Source organism: Falco rusticolus, chromosome 1, assembly GCF_015220075.1.
Source record: "Falco rusticolus isolate bFalRus1 chromosome 1, bFalRus1.pri, whole genome shotgun sequence".
Taxonomy (NCBI): Eukaryota; Metazoa; Chordata; class Aves; order Falconiformes; family Falconidae; genus Falco; species Falco rusticolus.
Window position 1 is genome coordinate 19,706,122 of NC_051187.1, and position 23,444 is coordinate 19,729,565.

Sequence of the window (23,444 nt, forward strand, 5' to 3'; positions counted from 1 at the left end):
TACGTTCATAAGTTAATGAAAATATATTGCTTTGGGGTTATGCAAATTTAGTACTATTGCTTTATTGAGAGATTGAAAGCAAATGGGGTCCATTTCTATTACAGTGGGACTATATACAATAAAAGAGGTTTTTGCTATCATTACTTAGACTGGTTGCTACAGACTTTATTTTTGCTTTTGTTGTTTTATTAGTACCAATCCCTTCAGCCTTTTCATTCTGTTTTGCATGATTAAATGTATCTGAGATATGTAAATAACTTCATCATTCCATACCTATTTTTGTTAGTTACATCTCCTCTCAAGTTCCTGATCTTTGATCTTTGGATATATGAGACATATCTGATAGCTTTCTTTGGATTCAGAGAAATAAATTTGATATGCTAGTATTTTGTTTTCTACCATGTTTTTTTCCCCAATCCTTGTTCGCTGTATCTATATAGTAAAACTACAAAAGAAGAACTTGCATCCTCTTATATCACACACATAATGCTGCACCAAGTGTGTGCCTGTGTAAAGATGTCTTGTGTTCATAGTTTAGATTTCAGGTATACAAGTTGGGGAAAAAACCCACTTCAAGAGTTAATTTGCAAGGTCTTTGCCACGTGTTTGAATGGCTGTTAGGTAAATAACTAAGGGGTTTATTAGGTTTGGTTAACAAAGATGTATTACCTAAAAATGTAGAAAACCTTTCTTGCCCTTATAGTTCAAAGAGATACCTATATTTATGATGAGTAAGACTGCACTGCCCGAGGGGATAAAGCACAATGGGGCTTGGAAATCAGGTATAAGACCTATAGTAGTATATCAGGAAAAAATGATGTTAGATAAAGTTCAGAAACGTCTTAGGCACAGACTCTCCTCCCAGTAGCTTAACTGGAGGCTGATGTGGAGAAATACTTCTAACTGATGCTCATCTTGAAAGAAGCAGGTGGGAAAACTGACAACAAGGAAATATATGTGTGTGTATGTTTGTAAATGTTTCACACTGTCTGCCTTCTTAGTGCTGGTTTCCCACTTATCTTCAGGTTATACAAAGCTGTGTCTGACCTCTCTTTTATACTGCAGTTTTTCAACCCAGCTGCCTAATTTGTGGTCTTAAGCATTAGAATTTTATTAAAAGCTTGTGTACAGTTATGATTCTTGCCTAATGACTTTTGCATTGCAAGAGACATTTGACAAATGATCACAAACGAAGAGAAAGGAGAGGCTTGTTTTCAAGAAAATCAGATTAATGAAAATAAGAAAACAGGTAAGTCAAAAAGCTCTGATGGCAGAGTATAGTAATGCCTGAAGCTTTTCTGTTCTCGTGTGTACCATTAGGATCTGTGACAGAACCAGATAAAAAGAAGGGTTAATTCAGCAGGTCAGAAAGGTCTGGCTCTGCTTACTGAAGGCAATCTGAAAACAAAGTGACTATATCGTGGTTATTTTGGACAGTTAATACAAAAGGTCCACGAGAAGCCAATTATTATTGTCCCTCCTGTCCAAGACTTTTCCCAGGTTGTTTATGAATTTCATTTTGCTGTCTCATGGAGGCTGGTAGGAAAGGAGAAGTCTTACTGCCATTTTCATACTATAAAAATTTCCCCCTGCATAGTCGAAGTGTTTTACTGGGTATTAAATGAGAAGCAACCTTGTACCAAAACAACGTCAAGCTGATAATCTCCATTCAATGGTGCTTATTTAATGCCTTTGTTGAGGATTCATTTCAGAGGGATTTCCCATACAGGTAAAAATCCCAAGTCTATGATCACAGTGCTGTTCTCAGTTTTCACATTAAGACAGGCGCCATTCTTCAGGAGCTCAGTAACAACTGCCTCTCCAAGTTATCCTTATCCTAGAAATGGCATGCTGTGGGTATGTCTTCCTGTTAGAGAAAAACCTCTGGCCATGTACTTCTGACTTTCTGGCTTTTTTTCTTGGAATCCAAACTTCTTGCTCCAAAAGCCATATGCAATTTGACTTTCACTGATATGTATCACTGCAGGCTATGCATATAGATAAGTAGAAACTGCCAAATTAGCATACTGAAAAATCTTTGCTTTCTTTTAAATCTCATTTACAGTATTTAAAATGTCCCTTAGAGACACTATATTTTGTAGAAATAATACATTACCAAAAAAACCCCATCGACCACTTTGCATTGTTAATACAGATTTTAGCAAAGGGAAATCAGGCTACTTACTGACAAATCTTTAAGAGAGAAGAAATTACAGTCAGTGAAGGTTGTCGATAATCAGGATTATAATAAATCATTTACCATAAACTGTTCCTTGGAGACAGAGAACTTAAGGAAATTGTGGGTTGACTAGATGTAGGAAGTGTTAAAGATCATAAAGATAAAAAGCATTGTTTAATGATGCTTGGATTTGGAAAAAGGTATCTGATTATCCCAGATGTAGCTGGAACCATTTCTCCGCAGCCCATGTCATACTTTTGTAAATGTTGCGTGACAACCCTAGGCTCCTATGATAAGATAACTATCTTTAAAAAAATAAATTAATGAGAAACTGTAACCTCAGCTGAGTGTTTGGATAAGCAAGGTAGCAGCAGCTGATCTATTAGCTCTGCATGACTGGAGTCCTGTGGCAGCAATCCATAGTTTAAACAATTCTTGGTTTTGTGTCTTTTCTGGATATTGGAGGGCATTTTGCCGGTGATACACTTCACCAGAACTCGGCACTGGGCCGTCTAAGCAATCCGAACTGTTCTAAACGCTGTATGTTACTGTAAATGCCATCTCCATCCCTTGGGGCTGAGATCAGTTTTCATGAAAGGAAGGTGTGTTTGGATGTTCCCCAATCCATAATTCATTCTTTGTGCATGCCTTAGGCATCTCACTGATCCCTGCTTGACACTTGCTTGTGTGATCTACTCTCATCTCTGCCCCCTCCCCAAAACACTAAATCATCTTTTTCCTTTCCAATTCACACTGATGATTTCCAAAGTAAGAAAGATTTTTTTTCCCCCGAGTCTCTTATGAGAAAGGAATCAGAGAAGCCATGATGTTTTAGAATTCCATTTCTCAGTTTATAGTTAGAAATCTGCCTCCTAATAATGCCAAGTTCCAAATATTGTAGAAGTGACCAAAAATTTGTGACTAGTGCTTGCCATGTATAGAGGAATATTTCTAAGTGTAATTATTTGTATGGGAGACTTTCAGAGGAAAACGAATTTATTAATGAGAATCAGAAAATTTTGTGGATTACAATGAATGCAAGACCTTTCTAAGCTCTTTCCTGACAGATTGACACCAAAGGCTGTGCTGGATCATGGCTGGTGATAGCTGTAATTGCTTTGTTCATCTCTAACATTCTTGTCACTAAGGCTTGCCCTATTTTTAGAAGACATTTTCAGGAGCAAGATTTCAATCTGCACAGCAGTAAATGCTGGTTTAGCCACATCAATTTCTTACTGCTTTCTTGCTTTATAGTATGTATTGGACCTTGATTATAGGATACTTGAATAGCTTTTACAGAGCTTCTAAGGACTGTGTTTTCTTCTCTTCTGAATTTAGATCTGTTTGTCAGTCTTTGTTTAATTTAACTATGCTATTTTTGCTTTCCTATTCAAGGGTTCTGAGCTCAATTCTGTCCTGGTTAGCTAGTGGTTGCTGCCCACATTTAGCTATCTCTGGAAATAACTTTTGCATATTTAGTGGGAGCAGATGAAAAATAAGCTTAATTCATCAGGGCCAGAGCAGTAATTATCTCAAGTATGGGCAAAGAAAGTCTGTGACCATGAGACCCTTTCTGCATCATATTACAGGGGATGTGTTTGCTACTCGCTTAACAGTAACTGTCAGGGAGGCAAGAGGGTTTGGCTACAGCTGCATTACAGCTTGCCTGATGTTACATCTCTCCATGTGAATCAATTCTTATGGAATAGTTATTCTGAGTGATATAACTAACCTGAATGCTACAACACTGCATGAGTTTACATGTAGGTAGTTGGTTTTCAGAACTCTGTGGAAATGTAGATTCTACTTAAGTAGACCTGGTTGTGGAATAATTCTATAGGAGTTTGGGTTTGAGACTTGTTATGTAAACTGACACGACTAGAATAATGATGAACTTAATTTGATAAATCTGAACAGGGCAAGCTGTCTAGTGGGGTACTTCAGGGTTTAGGATTAACTCTAAAGTAATTTATTATTTTCATTAGAGATTTCAAAGTAAATTGATAACATCCACATGTAGTAGTAATTAAGACAAATATTACCAAAGGGAATTGGGTGCTAGAAACACAGTGGCGTGGCATTATGAAATAGCAAAAGATGTAATGACAAATGGAAAAATGATGAAGATGAAGCAGAAGCCTGGAACTAGCAATTCTCTGAAAAATTTAAGAGTAATAGGCAGCACAGTGATCTGCAGTATCACAGACCATTAAGAAGTCTACCAAAATTTCAGGTCACCTACATCAAGGTACTGAATTCACATAAAAGAAAGGTCCCATTTTTTTATGAGATCATTCCTGAATTATCAGGATTTCTTTCTTTTCATTAAGGGCTACCTGTAGGCAAGGCTGAATACCAAGTGATCACGATGTACTATATAAAGACTTAGGGTAATTGCCACCATGTCCAGATGTGCACTCAAGCAGGATTGGTTAGGAGCTTTAAAATATCCAGGTGCTTCCTGGTAGGTGGGGAGAAAAGTGGAGTGTTTGCAGCATGTTTTTAATCCACTATAGGAGCATTATCATAAAATACTACAATTATCTGTATAAACAAATATTTTTCAAACAAAAAAAGAAGAAAAAATAAAAGGCATTTGTCCTAAATCTATTGTATGGAAAAAGTATTTTAAGAAGCAGATCCAGGACTTTTCTTTGCATGGCTGAACACAGTAAAATATACAGGCAATGTTACTGTCACTGTAGTCTTTAGTCCAGGTTCCCATCCTTACGTGGACATTTTAGCTGTTCTTTTTTGCTTGTATTTTATCCTGCATCTATTACTTCTGATACCAGCTGTGAGGAAGGAGGGATGTGACTATCCCTGCAGAGGACTTTTTGTTTCTGATTTATTACATTTTTGTTGTATTTTCCTCTTTTCCAGGCTAAAACTTACTTACTAATTTCTCATTCTGAAGCCATTCCAGACCTTTGGTTATATCTGCAGCCCTTCCCTGAACAACCTGTAGTTGAACTTTCTGGGATGGGAGGATGAAAATTACCTGTAGTGTCCAAGATGTAAGCAAACCATGGAGTTTACGCAGCAGATATTCTCCAAGTATACAGCAATTCACTCAAAATAGAGAAAAGCAGATCATGGGGGTTCTCCTCAGCTGCATTACATATCCTGTTTGTTTTGGGTTTGTATTTTATCTTTAATGCTAAAGTATTCATTTATGCATAAATAGAAAACATGGCAGAAATTCATGCAGTATGGCTGAGATAACAACACTGTAAGAACTTTTGTATTTCTTGTAGACTGGGCAGACCCATCATTTGGGAAGCCCTTGACAGGGAAAAGTCCCTCACTTTGGTGTTGAACCAATATAATTAGCTCAGCAGAAAGGGAACTGAGCACTGAACAGAAATCAAGCATGCAAAAATTTAGCTAAGGTAAATGAGCTTGTCATTTGGCCTTGGTTTTCCCCACACCTTTTTCCTCATCATAATAAGCACTAATACATCTTTCCAACTACACCAGTTAACTGAATAAAAAAAGATGTTAGCTTTCCCTACCAGCTTTGCAACTCTGATGGTATGTTTCAAAACCTTATCCTTTGCATATACTCTGTCCTGTTTTCTGGATGAATGATTGTGCTGTTTCCTGAATGAGGAGTATGAAATTTCATTGCTTTACACAAGACATCTAAGCATGAAGTCAGACACAGTTCCAAGAGTTGAAGTAGTTAATATGATACAGAAACTGTGTGATTCTTTCATGAATAACCAGCTTGGTTGACAGGTCAAACCAGCACAAGAGATAACGGCATAGTCTGTTCACGGGTTGATCATAGCAAGTATGTAACTGAATTCTTTGAGCTGAATTCAAAGTTTTACTCTGCAGCAGGTCTGGGGAGTGGCAATGTATAGATGCAACAAGAATGGAAAGCTTTCAGTACAATCATGTGACAGAAAAAAAAAACCAACATAGGCAGAAGGAAAGAAAAAGTAGCTATAGCCATTAAATTGAATGGTAGATAAGGAGATAGCTTCTTTGGCTCAAAAATTAATGAACTATAGATTGCTGAAAGCTGGAGGAATATATTAGGGAATTACCATTTTGCTCTTCTCCAGGTATCCCTCACAGTCCCTGCATCTGTGCTTCACTCTCACCTGTTTTATAGCCCTGTTTCGCATAACCTTTTTTTTTTTTCCTCCTTTCTGCTATAATTACGTAGGTTGTCTCCTTCTAAGTATTCCTTCTTCTGTTCTCTTTCCTTTCCTCCCCCTGCAATGAAAGTCCATGAGCAAGCGGCTGTGTAGTACATAGTTGTCAGCTGGAGCTAAACCATGACAGTCACTTTACTTCTCTCTATCATGTTATTAGTTCTTTTGATCTCTTCCGGTGTGTCCCATTCCCTTCTACTATGGCTATTCTAGTTACTGGTTTCCAAAGTGATTTACAGGTTATCCACAATATTTTCTAAACAATCTCTTTTTTTAGTGTTCACCATTAAATTTTAATTGAATGGCAACCGTCAGTTGGTTTTAAAGACAAATGCTAAGAGATGAGATGGGTTAACGTTTCAAAGAATGTGAGAGTCACAGAATGATATAAGTAACATGGGTCAGGAACTGTCAGCTACGCAACATGTAATGCATTGTGGCCCTGTTCCTTGCTGCTTATGTGCTGGTGTAATAAATGTGATTAATAGTAAACTGTTCCCATGAATTACCTATTGGTAGGTTAAGAGCTGTATGCAAAGTGGCATACGCTAATAATCCTCCTTGGGGAACATCGTATAGGGGGAACGTGGGGGACACATGGCATAGATCCTTCAGTAGTCTCATAATTTGTTTTACGTTCCTTTTCTCTCTCTGTGAGTCATGCTCATCTCCCTGTGACTTGAGAGTTCATCTTGGGATCTCATGCCATCTTTCTGTCTTTATGAGAAGGTGTGTATGATGATCCACCCTAATGGTTTCTGTTGCTGGCTGTGGCAGCATGTTTTATGATGGGTGTGGTACATTCCCATTTTCTCTGTTGTGCATGTACAGTATTCACCTTGCAGCCCCACCCGTGGCCACTCCCACCCTCCCACTGGGAATCGCCCACAGTAAGCTCTGTAATTACCTTTATTTGATCTGAGGAATGGATTTGGGAATCTTATTTGCACAGTCGTAAGCTGAGTATGTTAAAACAAAAACCAAAAAACTCTGAATGACTGATTCACTGAGCAGTGATGTGTTAAGTAGGGAAAGAGCAGAGTGACAGATAACCAAGTTCAGGGGCTGTTTAACTGAAGTGGTTTTGGAGTTTTTGCTTTGGAAATGTCTGACTACGATACATGTATACAAAGGGGAATTTCACCTGTTATCACTGTTCTGAGTTCTTAATGTTAGCAGGCAAAGCTGGTTTAAGTTACAGTTTTGTTTGGAACAGTTTCTGTTGGTTTTACATTGAATCAGTGCAAACTGCAGTTGCTACTTGTTTTACGTGTTTAGTCTGGGTTATGCAGTGTAGTTTACACAGGCCTCTAAGACTCTCAGTGAAGAAAAGAAATTGTATGCAGTCAGAAGTAATGCAGCACTAGTTCAAGCATTTTGTTTTTGGAAAAACCTTTGAAAAGAAAAAACCCCCCAAAAAACCCCCAAGACTCAAGCTCCTACTTGGGCTTCTCGAGATCAAAGGTCTTTCAGCATCTACTTAGCAACTAGTAACTAATTCAGCTAGCTCACAGAAGCACAGCTGATTTGAAATGATGTATTCTGCTGACACTTATTCCTAGGCATGCATGAAAAATGTTGCATATAAAGTAGTAAAGATGGAGGAACAGGTAATGGAGAATGATATTTATTTCTCTGGAGGGAACCCACCCTCAACTCCTAGCAATAGCCTTTCTGTCCACAAAGCTTAAGTGTAGTTTCTGTATGTGCAGCCATCAATACTGGCTAGCATGTTAAAGTATTTCAAACAGGAGTACAGGGGAATTTGGCCTGATAATTTGCTAAGGTTACCAGAAAGAGCTTTTGACAAGATGCTTCATCACAAGGTTTTAAGGGAACTATCCACTGAAATCCTGACTATTCACAGAAAAGGTCTTAGCATGAATAAATATTTGGTTAAAAGATAGAAAATGAAAGGTAAAGCTGAGTAATTGGTTTGCATGAGGAAGGAGGTCACCAGTGCTGGGGGTGATCTTTAGGGATCTGCTGAGACTTTGTACTGCTTAATGTATTCACCAAAAAAATGGGAAAAGAGGTGAAAAGCACATGACAAAATTTGCAGATAATAACTGTTATTCTGAATAGATATGATGAAGATTGACTGGGAGGAACAGCAAAAAGACATTATGAGATTCAGTGATGGGGCATTTAACCTTACAGATAAACCTAAAGAGAAGCACAAAAACCTTGTTTACTGAAAAAAATCCTAACTTCCTTTAAAAAGAAATAAAAAATAAAGGCACTTAGCTGACCATTAAAAGTCAGGAAAGAGTGGTGATGGATGGTTCCATGAAAACAGTAGCTCAAGGATAACAGCAATCACAAAAGTTAAATCAAATGTTAAGAATTGTGAGGGAAAACCAGAACAAGCCTAAACGTTTTTTCCATGATGCATTGCTGTCTTGAACAGCGTGCAGTTCTGGGTCTCCCCATCTGGAAAAGGAGACAGTTGAGGAAAGGGCTGCAAGTCTGATCAAAGGTCCGCACCAGCTTCCATATGTGGAATGACTAAGTGGGCTTTGGTCTGGAAAAAAGATGATTGATGGTGGTGAAAAAAAATGGAAGAGATATATTAAATCACAGGTGCTATGGAGAGGGTGAACTGGCATTGAATGCCAGAAACTAGCAAAATGTGGTGATTCTTTATTACCCAACGTGTAGCTGCCCTGTGCAAGCCCCTACCACAGAGTGCTGTAGATGTAAAAATTTGTATGGATTCAAGGGATGGCTGGACAGGTTAATGGAAAGGAAAATCCGTTGTGGCTTATTAAACAGATGGACAACAGCTCTGACTTAAGAGGTCTGTGACTTGCAAGCTATTGTTTGCTGTTTCTGTGCTTTTCTCCAGGCATTAAGTCTTGTCCATTGCTGGAAATAGGATACTGGGCTGGGTGGTGGGCCTTTGGTTTCACCCAGGATGGATGCATTTCAGTATCATGTGCGCTGCGTGGCACTCTGTTTTAAACACATAAACCCAGAGAATGTTTTGTGTTTCAATGCTATGAATTCCCTGCAGTCTAAAAGGTAACGTATTTCCAGAGAGTTGTAGCTACCTACCTGCAGAAGCAAGCACTTTAGTTAGGGAAAAGAGAGAAAGAAAAAATTTAGGTGAAGAAATAAAAAGGCAAATGCCTGATTATCCCAACACTCTTGTCTTCCTGCCCCAAAATTACAAAGTCATTCACACCCCAGCATCAAGTTGAGAACTTAGTTTTGTAATTTAAAGCATTGTCTTTGGAATGCCAGGAGGAGCAAGAGACAGACAGACTGAAGAATAAATGAGGGACAGTCTGGAGATTAAAGAACCTTATAGGAAAATATGGCCTGAGATTTTTTTGCAAAATGAATAACATACAAATACGTTAATCCTTTAGGAAAGAATAACTGCTGAGAACAAGATGAGATACAAGTGACTTGAAATTAGAAAGACTGAAAGAAGCGGGGAGAGGGAAGGAAAACTAAATCAAATACGGTGAACAAAACAAGAAGTCATGCATGAAGGCATTAAACTTCCCAGGAAGGATTATGTTGATTCATTGTAAGCTTTGGAAAAGTTAATGTCTGCTGTTAATATAAATACAAAGGAAGTTCCCCTGAAAAAGAGGGAAGTTGTGAGAGAATAGGCACAGTTAAACCTGTCCCTATTTACAGTTATAAGATACCACCAGCATAAGGGTCTCTAAAAACTGTAAATATGGACATACCTGACAGACTAAGTTGCATCAAAGTTCGTTCACCCAATTAGCCTTCTCTCCACTTTACTGCAAAGTGACCAATGACTGTTCTTCCCCTTTACCCTCCCCACTTTCCAAGTGCTCGCTCCTCTGCTACACCCACCTGTTTTCCTAATGCCTAATTTATTCCTAGAGTCTATTTCTGCTTCATAAACACTACTTCCTCATTGTTAAAAGCAAAAGCGGCAAGAGCAGCTATTTGATTTTTAAGTTAATTTTATTTAATTCTTCATCTATTTTAACTCTTTCAGGAAAATTCTTCAAGCTTGGTGAAAACTGTTTCTTCTAAAAGAAGACCAAAACAGAGCCAAGTTTCTTCCCTCAGTTCTGCTCATTCCTGGCTGTTTAAAAACACATTGTTCAAGCCAGCTTGGCAAAAGCTCACTGCAAAATTTTTGCAAAATAATGTAATTTGTTCATCTAGGATGAACTTTTTAGCCAGGTTCATCTGCCTTGTGAAATGTGAGGTGCTTTTATATTGATTTTTCATTTGGCCATTATCTGACTGAACAAGTACTAAGTATTTAATGGTCCCTGTGCTCAGCAAAACCACTGAAAAGAAAATGCACAAATTTGTGGTATGCATACCCCTTTTCAGGGGCTTAAGTGCACCTTTTCAGGTCTTAAATCTCAAAAGTATTTAATCAATAAAGTATCTAAGAAATGGAGACCGTGTTAGTAGTCTTTCTCCTGCTTAAATATTTTGACTCTTTAATGAATATCTGAAGCAACAGAGAATCTCCTTCAAGAGCTATTCATGCATTCAAAATAGGGTAGCTACTTTCCTCTGTTTGTTAACAAATTCTGAGTTCTTTCTGTTTGTGTGTCTATCCATCTACCAAGTTCACACTTTAGGGTAAGCATGTCTACTATACTGATAACTGAGACCACAAATACTCTTTTAATAATTTCTGTCCCAAATTACGGTTAATTAAAATATCTTACAGCAAAATGTTTAAAAAAATAATGAAAACCAGATTAAATAAATGACAAAAAACTAGAAAATGTGATGTTCACAGATTCTTTAGGAGAAATTTGGTTCTATTACACAATAAGTAGCTTTCCCTGCCTCTCACTTACAGCAAGGCCTCAATGACTTTAGAAAACAGAAATCTCTTTCGCCAGAAAACATGAGGTAATAACACCCTTGAAAGAAAGGATAGGAATTTCACAGAAATGGCAAACATCAAAAAACTGTGTATGCAGAAACAGTTTTGCAATAAACAGCCTGAATAAACAGTCTCTGTTTCATTGAGGAAGTATTGTTTAAGCAAGTGTATTGAATTATATACACATCCTTGATCCTGTTACAAAATTCTTAATAGAGATGAAAATTAGAAACAAGAAAAAGGCTAAAATTAAATAGTAATCATTTTAAGTCCTGCATTTTTCCCCTGTACTCATGTTGCATTTGACACACATCACCATGCAGCTTATGAAGCACAAGAGATTCCTCTTGGGAGATTCATGCCCCCTCTAACAGGGATTTTGTCCATTCTCTCCTTAGTGAAAAATTAACTGCTTTACTGAAATGGAATCTTACATTTTTGGGAGCAACTAGCTATAAAGAGGTTGAAACCATGCTTGTTTCTTCTCCTCTTAAAATATTAAATTTCAGTGATACATAAAACATAATTAACCGATCTAAGGGGATTACCACATTAAAGAAAGAGATGTAAAACTAAACATGTTACAAAAACCATTCTGTTTTCTTGTACATAAAACAATAATGCAAATTAAACTTTTTATAGGTGTTTGCTTCCAACGCTTAAAGCACAGCTGATAAAGAATATTCATTAAGGGACTAGAAGTACTGTTTTATATTATTGCTGACTTTGTCCTCAGAGAAAAAAGAGAATTGATATATTAAAATAGATTTATATTTTATAAAACCCCTGCAAATCTATATTAACATCGATAACAGCAACAGCTCAACATTTTACTTCCTCCTAAAGACCTCTATGTGTAATGTACTTTTTCAATCATTCCAGCATTTTAGCTTTTTCAGATTGACTGAACAAGTGTAGGACTAATTTTATAATATTATAGTATTTTGGGGGACTAACAGAACATAGTGTTACAGATTCCGTAGAACAAGAGAGATGTCAGCAAAGGAAAGCAGAGTTTTGAACAAAGACCATGTCGCTTGGAGGCCTTTTAGTTATTTACTTCATGAAGTAATGTCTTGACATTGAAGAAAATGTTTTACGTTAAGCTTTTTTGCATTCACATATTTATGCTCTCCGATTTAATATTTTTTTCCTGTTGTACCCAGAATTTTATATTGTGGTAGCTGTCAGTTATGAAGTGTAGAATGTGTTTTACAGTGAAGGAAAAGATTTGTGTCTGGGATTGGTTTTATCTGAGGCTGAGTGAAACGAATTTCTGTGAGAAGCTTTTGTCAGCTTTAGTTATTCTTTGCCGGTGAAGAGGCTGGCCAGCTACTGGAAACAATCTCATACCTTGCTTTGTCAACTTGTTGTGTGGTGACAGTAACTTCCTATAGCAGATCTCCTGCTATGGTCAAAGACCATTTTTCTCCATGGTTGGGAGTCTGTAGAGCAGAGCTATAAGGTTCCTGGTTTTCACGGCTATTGTTTCCAATTCATAACAAGATCTATATAGCAGAAATACCATTGGAAAGGTTCAGAGTCACAGGAAAGCTGAGGCTGGAAGGGACCTCAGGGGATCATCTACTCAAACTCACTCTGCTCAATGCCCGTTCAGCTAGATTAAAGTGCAGAGAAGAGTATCAGCAGGAAAACAGCTAAAATATAAAAAGCCCAAGCCTAGTTTCTTCTGTCAGGGAAATTTAAGCCCTGTGTCTGTTACAATGAACATGCATGTTTGTTTAAACGTTAAACATCACTAATGAACACATCATCAAATCCAACTTGCTAAACTAGGACAAAGGAATTCCTCTTCTGGGTTCTCTTTGTTTGGTCTTTCTGTAAAGTATTCCTTCTTTTATCTATTTCCAAGTTAGATATTGCTAGTTATCACTTTTTTAATTGTGATTCTTGGCATATCTTACATTTTTTGAGAAACTCAGTGCTGCTGGAATAGTGAGTGTACAAGAATCACAATTTTTATTTTGCCAAGAATGCATACTTTTGCATTGGTAGTTATGAAATAAAGGTGGAAACTTGATTCTTACAGTGTCCAGAACTATAAGCAAGTATCATAGATCCATCATACACTTATTCTTCAAAATTCCATGATGATAAGATTTGATTATCCATATTGTTAAATTCAAGGAGTTCACTCCTGGTCCATCCTACCTTCAGTTTCAGTATATGCATATTTCCATCTTCTATATTTTCACTCTCTCTTAAATTTTAGCTTAACAGTGTCTTTATATGTGGGCAATGTTATATGTGGGAAAATCTTCTATTCATCTATAACAGATCTTTTCCTATTTTTGTTGACTGTCTTATTTTTAAAAATTACCTTTTCTGTGGAGGCGTTCAACAATAAGGAACACCATCACTTTGAGCCAAATTTTGCAGTCCCCTTTGCCCTCCTCTTGAGCCACTCTGCACATATAAGTCAGATTTATCTGTGCATCTTTTCCCTGTTGAAAACAGTCCCCTGTTGTATTTTTATAGAGTCAGAGAGGAAAAAAGTTGTGACTGAATTATGCTGTGCCCCATTTGTTTTTTAGCTGTGAAGTTTGTCTGCTGAAAACTACAGCGAGCCAATGCATGACAAGTTAGGCTGCAGGAGCTCTCACTGATGTGAGGATGGACAAAAATCTAGGAAGCCATTACTAGATTACTAGTGAGTCTTAACCATTGAAAATTTTGTGAGGCAAGGAGTTTTTCCATACAAGTACAGGTATTTTAAGCTGTGTACTGAACTAATACATACCTATGGACAGTGAATTTCCATAGATTTAAATAAGTGGTATTATTGCTCAACACCTCGGAAGACCATATGCAGACTATCTCAAACAGAGGACCTTGCATTAATGGCTAATCTTGAAAACTGTGGTCCTAGTATGTAGTTTTTCAGTGCTTTGAAAGGTTCATGTGAAAGGTGTTAGACAATAATATTTCTTGTGCCTCAGCAAAACAGATTTCAGATAGCACAAACCTGACCTCAAACCCATATGGTAGCTCAGGTGCTCTCTAGACACTCTGCATTTCAAAGGAAAAAACCCATCCCAAATCTATTCCTGGGTGGAAAAGTAGGGCATACATTAATTAGTGACCTTAAAGCACAATGGAAAACTAACGGGGCAATGCCAAGACAGAGTATGAGAAATTCTGGAATATTAAATGATGTTTGCCTGTGATCTCATACAATGAAGAATATGTGTGTTCTCAACTCCCAGAGGACAGGGCTGAGGCTTTTTGACGTCTTCAAGTTCAGTGGCCCCAATTAATTTCATTCTAGTGAATTTAGAGAATCAGCTGAAATTACTGCAGAGCTGCAGGTCTTTGAGAATTCACTGAGTATGAGTGCCATATACAAGACTGAAAGGAGGTAAATATAGTGCCTGTCTTGAAACTAGAAAGTATGAGGGAATTACAGATGGCATATTTAACTTTAATTCCCAGAAAAGTATAAAATTAAAACCCCACCAAAATGCCAAACTGAGGAAACAAAAGGCAAAAGTAAAAGCTATTATAAATTTGCTAAGAAGAAATTTTCATACCAGTGTAGTTTCCCTGTATACTGGCCTTGCAAGAAATGGAGGTGTACAGGTAATACCGTTTGACATTAGTGAGGCTTCTATGCTGTCTCCCGTTTTGTTCTCATAAGCAAACCAAGAGAATTTATTTTAGATAAAACTCTAGGAGAGAGGAGGTAAAACTGGGTGGAATAGAGCATTAAGGGTAGTTCCTAACTGTTGATTGTCAGAATGAAAGGGTGTTTTGAGTGGATTTCTTAGAGTCTGATGCTGCTTGGTATTTTCACTAATGACTTGAGTGATAGACTAGAGAGGAGCACTAATCCAATTTGGAGACAGCATGAAGATGGAAGGCTTTGCATAGGTATTTAAAGGACAGGATAATATTCAAAAAAGTCAGGAAAAATCAATTGAAGAAAATAAAATGCAGTTCAATGATAATGAAGTTCAACATCTAGGCAGGAATATTAAACCCTGCAGATAGTGAATGACAAGAAGTGACTAGGTAGCAATTCTGCATAAAACGATCTCGAGTTTTTAATGGGTTACAAGCTGAACCTAAATCGGCCACATCATGCCGTAATGAAAAAGGCATACATGCTAGCGCGTATCAGGTGCTTACAGAAATACATTCTGTGAGCCTTGTGAAGTTAACTCTTCTTGGTCTTGGTAAAGTATCAGCTGAAGGTTTGTGTCCAGTTTCAGTCACCGCATTTTGAAGGAATGGACTCCAATTTGGAGTCCATAGGAGAGGAGAGAAAATGGTCAGATGCCTAGAAAATGTGGTTTATGAGCAAAGATTTACAGAATTAAGTTTGTTTAGTCTGGAAGAGAATTTATATTGAAGGACATTCCAGCACTTTTTTTCCCCTCTCATTTGCTCTTCTTTTCTGCAGCTCGGGAGGACAGTGCCTAGCTGTTTAATTATTCCAGCTGGGAAAATAGTAAATTATTTCCTTCTATGAATTACTTACATTCCTGGGAGAACAGGTTCCTGTCTAATATTTCTGGCATCCTACCATTTGCCCACAGAGGGGAATGTTGCAGGGACCTGTCCTGGCAGGTCTGTTGAACCAGCAGTTAAGAGTTTGCAGGGCAGGGATACCTACCCATTCCAGGAGTAAAGTACGGGCTAGGTGTGGAAGTTGTAAGCTGACACTAGATGAGCTCCTTTGAGAGGCTCTAACAAACTGGTGAGGCAGCAGTACAGAGGGAAACAAATTGGGTTAAAATGACAGCATGTTTAGCTTCATTACATGACTCTGATGGAACCTCACCCTATATGCTTCATTCATTTCTGAGCACTTCACCAACAGAAAGATAATAATGCTGTGGATTGCAGTAGCCCTGTCTCATCCAAACATCTTAAAACGATTTTACATATATTTACTAAGCCTCAAAAGACACTGTTGAGATTTGTAAAGGCTATACAAGGATCACTTTACTAACCACACATTTAGCAGCTCCCTTCAGTATTTGGCAACATTTAACAGGGCACAAAGAATGCAGGTTTCATTTAAAAATGTTAGGGAATTTAGGTAAAATACATATAATAATCTTCTGTATTATTATCTTGTTTATATAATTCAAAAAGTAACATTGTTGTTCTGTGGACAACTCTAAAGGTCTTGCATCCTGAACAAAATAAAGAACAATTTATTCTGTCCCAGCTGTTTGGAATATATGGCTCTTTGAAGTGTTGATCTGAAGGAAGAATAGTGGCATACAGGCCACTTGAGAAGAGCGTGTTTGCAAGAAGCTAGCAAGCACAGCATGCTGCATTATAGTGAGGGTTCTCAGCTTTCTCAGCATTATGGAAGAAACCCCTGGTAATATCTTACACATGACCAGGAAGACTTAGTTGCACAAGAGGTGTGCAAAAAATGAACGGTGTTGTACAGGACTTAATTGATTTAAAAGAAAACAACGAAACCCCAGGATGTTTGTCTATGGGGTGAGGAGCCAGTTAGGGAAGTAGCAGAGCAGCTGGCTATGGTTATGAGGGCATGACTTGAATTTATGTTTGAAATGTGGCAAAAGGGCTAATTATTTCCCTGATCTTATTAGAAGTGGCATAGTGTCTTTGATACATAGAATTGGCCAAGACTTTGCTTTTAGTCCCTAATGTAAGCAGTATCCTGTTGTTAGCACCATGTTAGGGGATTGATTCAGTAGTGACTCAGAAGAAAGAGCAGCACCTCACAGCTCTGCTTCCTAAAGTTGACAGAATGATGCCATTCTGATGCCATTAGTGGGCTCCTACTCAAGGTACTCCAGCCTCTTTCGACCTTGCTTCTAAGAACTGCCACCTTGCTTTCAAATCTTAGCTAAATGAAGAAATGCCTTGGAAAGATGTGGCACTGGCCATGCTCACAGATGTATGAGAGGAGGATTTTATTTGTACCTCTAGCTTAATCTGCATTATCTCCATAATAAATCTCTTTGTGTTTCAACTGAATGATTTTGGAGATGCAGGAGAGCAGAGGAGTTTTTGACCCAAATCATAAAGCTCAGGGTTTCTGACTGATAGAGGACATGGCTACAGTCAATCCTATCTGCTTGCAATTTATCTCCATTTACACTTTCTACGGCTTATAGACACTGACCTACCAAGTACTGTTTTGCTTCTGCCCCATCTGAAACAACAATACTTTTCCTTGCTTTCCAATGGACACAGTCAGAAAGAGCCAGCTTCCAAAGTTTCTGCATGTGGGGTGTAAGCTGCTAGAATATTTTGCATCTGTAATTGTTTGGTTTATAGGCAGGACAAAATAGTACATGTAAAAATTCTCCATTATATACTCTGCAGTGCTTTGAGTCCCTACCTTTTAAAGGCTAAGTACATGGTGGTTTGGGGTTTTTGTTTATTTGTTTGGGTTTTTTTTGGGGGGGGGGGGTTGCAACTTTATGCATTTTAAATTTTATTGCATGGATTACTGCAGAACTTCTGACTTCAGATCTGTCTGTGGTCACTCTGGATTGTAATCAAAGACTCCTTTTGGTTCTAATGTGAATCAATTGTCAATATTTTTTGCAGGATTTTGAAATTTCTGTTTCAGATTTTTTGGAGGCTGTATCACTGTCTCCCTGTCCTTGGTCATTTAACAGCCTATGAAACTTATGGGATCGATTTTGTGATTGAAAGTAGTTGTGCATGACACCACTTCTTGTGTTAAATTTCTGGACTTTGCATCCAAAGAGACTGGAATGTTGTTATTGTGGTTAATGTTTAGTTTCCAGAAATCCTAAACAATTATATTTTCTTTTTATTTCTGTTTTTTACAAAATAGATGCTCTGAAAGGACATAGTGAATTTTCTGGGTTTTATTACCTGTCTTTCTCATTATCCCTTTCCAAAACTGTATTTGAGCAGCAAGCTATTCTCCTAGAAAAGCCTGTTATTACAAGGAATGGATCAGAAAGACATTGCTTCATGTAGATGACCCTCGTTCTATGCTTTCCTCTTTTTACCTCAGTGTTCTGCAGTAATGGCAAGTGTCTTCATGTGCTCCTGGCAGGTTCCTGTACTACACCTATCACAGTGGCATGTAGATATTTCCATTTACTCCCCGGAGTACTTGACTGACTCCTATCTCAGTAACTGACATGTGGCTCCAGTTATATCTAGGAACACAGCAATATTATGGAAGTATCTGTGTTCATGTACAAGCCAGTACTTTCTTTATAACATCTGAGGTGAGTGTAGATGCTCAAATTACCAGGATTAGTCCCTTAGTTCATTTACTTTCATTTATTTCATTACATTTCATTACATTCAAACTACTTCTACCCATGTTCATCTCCCCTCGCCGGGATGTAGGGTAAACAATGTGCTTTAGTTGCATGTTTTCTTGGCTGCATATATAATACAGGGTACCAACTGGCTGAAAGCAAACTACACAATCCTTTACTCCTTAAGAAATACGCACTCTAGATATTAAATATTTTTCTTCTATGCTCCTAATTAGTTATGAAGAAAATACATGTATTTTCAGCCTAAAGCATATACAGTTCAAACTAGCTTATATCAGTATTCAAGCTGGATACATATGATTCAGGTAAACCAAACTGAAACATTTATAGAATAAAGCCTAATTCCCCAAGATTTAATCTGATGTCCAGTAAACTTGCAGGAGGGCCAAGAGTGAATGATGGCTAGTTGTTATTTATTGGTTTGATAATTATTGTGTTTGTAACACAAACAGTTCCTTTCTTGCTGGAAATCTAACAGTCTGAAACTAAGAAGTGAAAAGAAAGTGATATACTGCCTGCGCGTATAAGAAACAAGAAACTTGTGTATAAAGAAACAAGTTCCCATTTGCAGTTCTCAAATTTAGTAATTTCTGCAGTTAACACATCCTAGCTTCTGTCTGGATGTCACTTGAGTCACCTTTCAATATAGGAGTAAGTCCAGAATAAAACTTTTATCTACTACTACAAAACACACGAGGCAAAAGTAACAGGTTTAAAACAGAGGCCGTAGTAAAAGCAAGCTTGATATCAAAACATAAATTTCCCACATTTTTGATTTGTCATTGGCAAAGTTTGAAACAAATCCATTATGCATCTGTGAGACATGAGACTTCCCAATTTTTTTTTTAGAAATACTTTTTTTGGTTTGTCTTTCTGTTGTTTAATTTTTTTTTTTTTTTTTTTTTTTTTTTTTGGTAAAGGTAAACACTTCCAGCTTTCTTTGTAACTACGGAACAGAAAGTAGCTTAGATTAAGCTGGTATACACCGGAGACAAGAAAAGCTATTTTTTTCCCTTTGGGAAATCACCTACAGTCTTCACTTCTCCCAGTACTAGACCAATGGATCTATTAACTTACCTGGTGTTTTCTTGACTCCTTCTCTTGCTGCCCTTCACTTGCAGCTGATAAATACCTATAGGAGTTGCTGAGGAATGGGATGTAGCTGCTGACCTTCCCCTTCCCTCAGCCTAAAGCTCTTCAAAGTCAGCCTCAGGGACTTCAGATTAAATAGATGAGCCAAGGCAAAAGAGTTCTGCTCCCCCTTCCGTTTGGCTTTCACGGCTGAATTCTAAAAAGCTATATGAAGTTGTCAGAGGTTTCCTCTTACCTTTTTACTGAAGCAAAACGGCGTGCTGCTGCTCCAGGACAGGATTAGGTCATTCAAACAGCCCTGCAGAGAGAGTGGAGGCTCAGCGGTACAGAGTCTCCAAAGGCTGGAAAGATCTGATCTTACATCAGGTGAGAGAAGGCAGCTGGCTAGGCAAGCCAATAATTATGATATCAGCTCTTGTTCGCCTCAGGCAGTCCTGCATTTAATAAGAATACAAATATGACTAAGCTGCAAGTTTTTTTTTCCTTATGCTCTCAGTAATTCTTCAGAGAAGTTGGGCAGGTATTGAGCTCTAACTGTCTGGAAAGAGAGTGCTCCCTCTCAACCTCTCTGTTTTTCTTTTGATTTAAAATACTCATCTGTTACTGTGTTTTACAAACTTATTATCCACCTGTGGTTATTAAAAACACTCTTTCCTGGCATGGATTTTGCCATGCTATCAGAAAGCATTCAGCTACCAGAACTTGCATTTGTTCAGCCTCAACTCTCACAATGGAAAGGAACTGTGGCTCCACCATAGAGTGTCAAAACATGTCGTACCATTTAAATGTAAGAGGAACACTACAAGACCAGTACACTCAGGGTAATATTCCTTCCCAAAACCAGAGTGCCTTAGCACAGTCATAAAAATAGAACTAGATTGGAGGAGTGTATGCATTTGTGTGGGCATGTATGTATATATATTTATGTGGAGAGGTTTGTTTTTTGTGTGCAGATATGTAGAGAGGAATATGAGTTTAAATGTGCAATTGCAGGAATATGTATTTCTGCTGCCCTTACCTGGCTTTGGGCACACTCTACAGTCCCCTACACAAACCTGATCACACCTACTATAATAATACTTACCTACCTCATAGGGTGTTGTGAGGATTAATTAATGTTTGTAAAGTGCTTTGAAGATGAAAAGCCTTGAATGAGTGCTAAATATAATTATCGTCATTCCACAAAACAGTAGAAACATCTTTGCGGCCCCCAGGTTATTGTATAGGTACACCCATGTTTATCTCCCACGATTATGGTAAGATACTGAATAAGGTCTTGAAGCTTTGATAAAAACATGCTCTCTGCTTTGGAGGACATATTTATATTCATGTTAAGTTCATGCTATTCATGAAGTTTTTTTGCGATTCCTGTTGCAGAATGCTTTACCAGATTTGTGATAGAAAAGCTCTACCACAGCATCCACGTGTCATAATAATAGGACTGGCAGAAGAAAAGACATGTTTTTACCTGTGATGAATTATTTCCTACCAAGAGTCTGCCTGTTTGATTTTATTAGATCCATCAGGAACTTCTGATACTAGAAATGAAGGCTTTGTCAATTTATCTGCTGGATCTTGTAGAGATAGTGGGCATGGAGTGTTGGTGGATATACTCTTTCCTGTCTGGAAGATCTTGGAGATAGTGCTGGATAATTACTTATCCTTTCCAAGGGCTTTCAGATTTGGTGTTCCTCAGGGTTACATGTCTAAAGCTGGTGGGGAAGAATCTGAGATGGTTTGGGCTACACACGATGTCTTTACTTAATTATTCCCAAATTCTGCACTACCATCCATTTACGATTCTTACTCTGATGACTGAGAGAGATAAATCTGAGATGGTTTTATGTTAGTAACTTAGGCACAAACTGCAGTTGCCCAGAGACAAAGTAGGCTAATGGCCTGATTATTAACCCAGTCTCTGTAGCGAGCTTTGCAGCCTGCACTGAAATCCAGACTGCTGCAGCTATGTAGTTATTGGTACCTAAGTTAGCTAGTTTAACATTAACTTGTTGGGTGTGTTTACTTGAGCTGGCGTCACAGGTCGATTGCAGTGCAGAGATAAGATCCTGAATGAAAGTGAACCACTGACTGTCAAGCATTATCTCTTCTTCCCTGGGATTACTATCAGGAGGAAATACCTAGAGGAAAGGGGGATGCCAGTACTGGCTTCAGACTTTTCCTGTTTTTACCAATGTGTATCACAGCCTTATACCAACATCTACTTTAGTGAACATAAAGAGCACAACTCACCTAGCAGCACTGCTTTGTAGTATTTCTCTTTCTGAGTGGCAAAATAGTTTTGTAGAATTTAAAGTCTGTATTTTTTTTCCTTACAGCTGTCTTGCAGCCAACTTGAAGAGTTTTGTTCAACTAAAGCAGTTTGTTCTTAAGGAGATGAAGCCGTATGCCACAAGCAAAGAACAGAAGAGATCAAGAGGCTTACATCAGAAACAACTTAGTTTTGTTAGACACTTAGACACAGACTAGAATACTGTAATAAGTTAACTTTATATCTCTTCTTGGTCTGAGCTTTTACTGAAAGACTGAGGTGTTTATTTGGTGTACTGGCAGCTATTCTAAACTGTTGAATTCTGTTCCCAGATCTGATCTTTCGTTTTTCGGTTAAGAAGAAAACAAAACAATTGCAGCCATCAAGGTTGCAAAGTAAATATTCAAAATGCACGTCAGTAGCACCAATTCAGTGATGTCTGACTGAGACTACAGTTTGAAGTAATAATGTTAGCAGGTGGAAATGGTTTCTATCTGCTTTCATGAGACCTCAGCTGCCCAATGAAAATTACTAAAGTGGCAGTGCTGTTTGGTACTTCCATACAGGCAGTACTGCAGCGGGAAAAGAAATGACAGTCTGCATAACTAGCATGACTGTCTTTGTAATATGCCCAGAATGAGCGGCTCAAGAGCCTGCTTCCATATTTGTTTCCTTTCCTTAGGGAGAGTCGTCCCGCATGATCTGCTTCCTGTAGTGCAGTATTTTTGTATCTTGGATATATGTGGCTATTTTGTAATAGAAGTTGGAAAAATATAAATATCTTTCCACAGTTTGATCCTTGTCTCAGAAGTTTTTCCTGGACTAGCTAGTGCTTTTCAAAGCAGAGCACTGGAGATGGATAAGCTGAGCTCAAAGGTGTGCATGACACTTCATGTCCAACTCAGAATGTTTGATCAATTTTAATATAAAATGTTCTTGGGCTCCCTTACATGGAAAACCACTGTTGACCTCGTTATAAATTCCTCCTGCTATTTAAAATTGGCAAGAACCATCTTGTTGATCTGGAAATTTGTCAGTGAGGAGTTCTCCCTATGAACTTTCTTCATTTTGTGCACAGCCAGAGCATAAATTCATTCCTTTGATTAAATATTCTTATTTAATTTAGTAGTGGGATAATGGCTTATTTTTAATACATTGTTTATATTTTATTATGCAGTGATGGCAGCACTATTTGTTATCATAAACAGCTTTGTAGGCTTACAATTTTTGTATCCTAACATTTTGATGATAAGCTTACAAAATGACTTAAGACGTAATCTAACCAGCTATTCTGCCACCATTAAATAGGAAAAGTGGCCTAGCATCTCTCCCTTGGGATCACCTGAGGGAAGACACACCTGGGTGTAACTTAACCGTCTGCTGTGCTGCCTTTAAATAGTAGTCAGGACTTGCTTTTTATCTTCTGAGATATCCCTAGGGAATACACACCTTGGTTTAACCTACATACACTTCAGCCCATTTTTGTCCCTAACAAATAATCCCAAGTGCATTTATCTGGTAGTTTGATAAGTCTAGAAAAATACATTGGTAAACTGAATTTATCGATGTTAGCATTCAATATATTTAAAAGAGTATCATTCTCATTCCTTTCTGA

General features: G+C 37.9%; 1 long non-coding RNA gene across 2 annotated transcripts in view; it reads left to right on the forward strand.

The window, feature by feature from the left end:
• The window catches only part of LOC119141599, a 49,768-nt gene extending 27,143 nt beyond the window's left edge, over positions 1-22,625 (forward strand). For both annotated transcript variants that reach the window (XR_005101988.1, XR_005101989.1), the window contains one exon: positions 21,897-22,625. This is a non-coding gene — a long non-coding RNA (uncharacterized LOC119141599). The remainder of the gene's footprint in view (positions 1-21,896) is intronic.
• Positions 22,626-23,444: the final 819 nt, after the last annotated feature.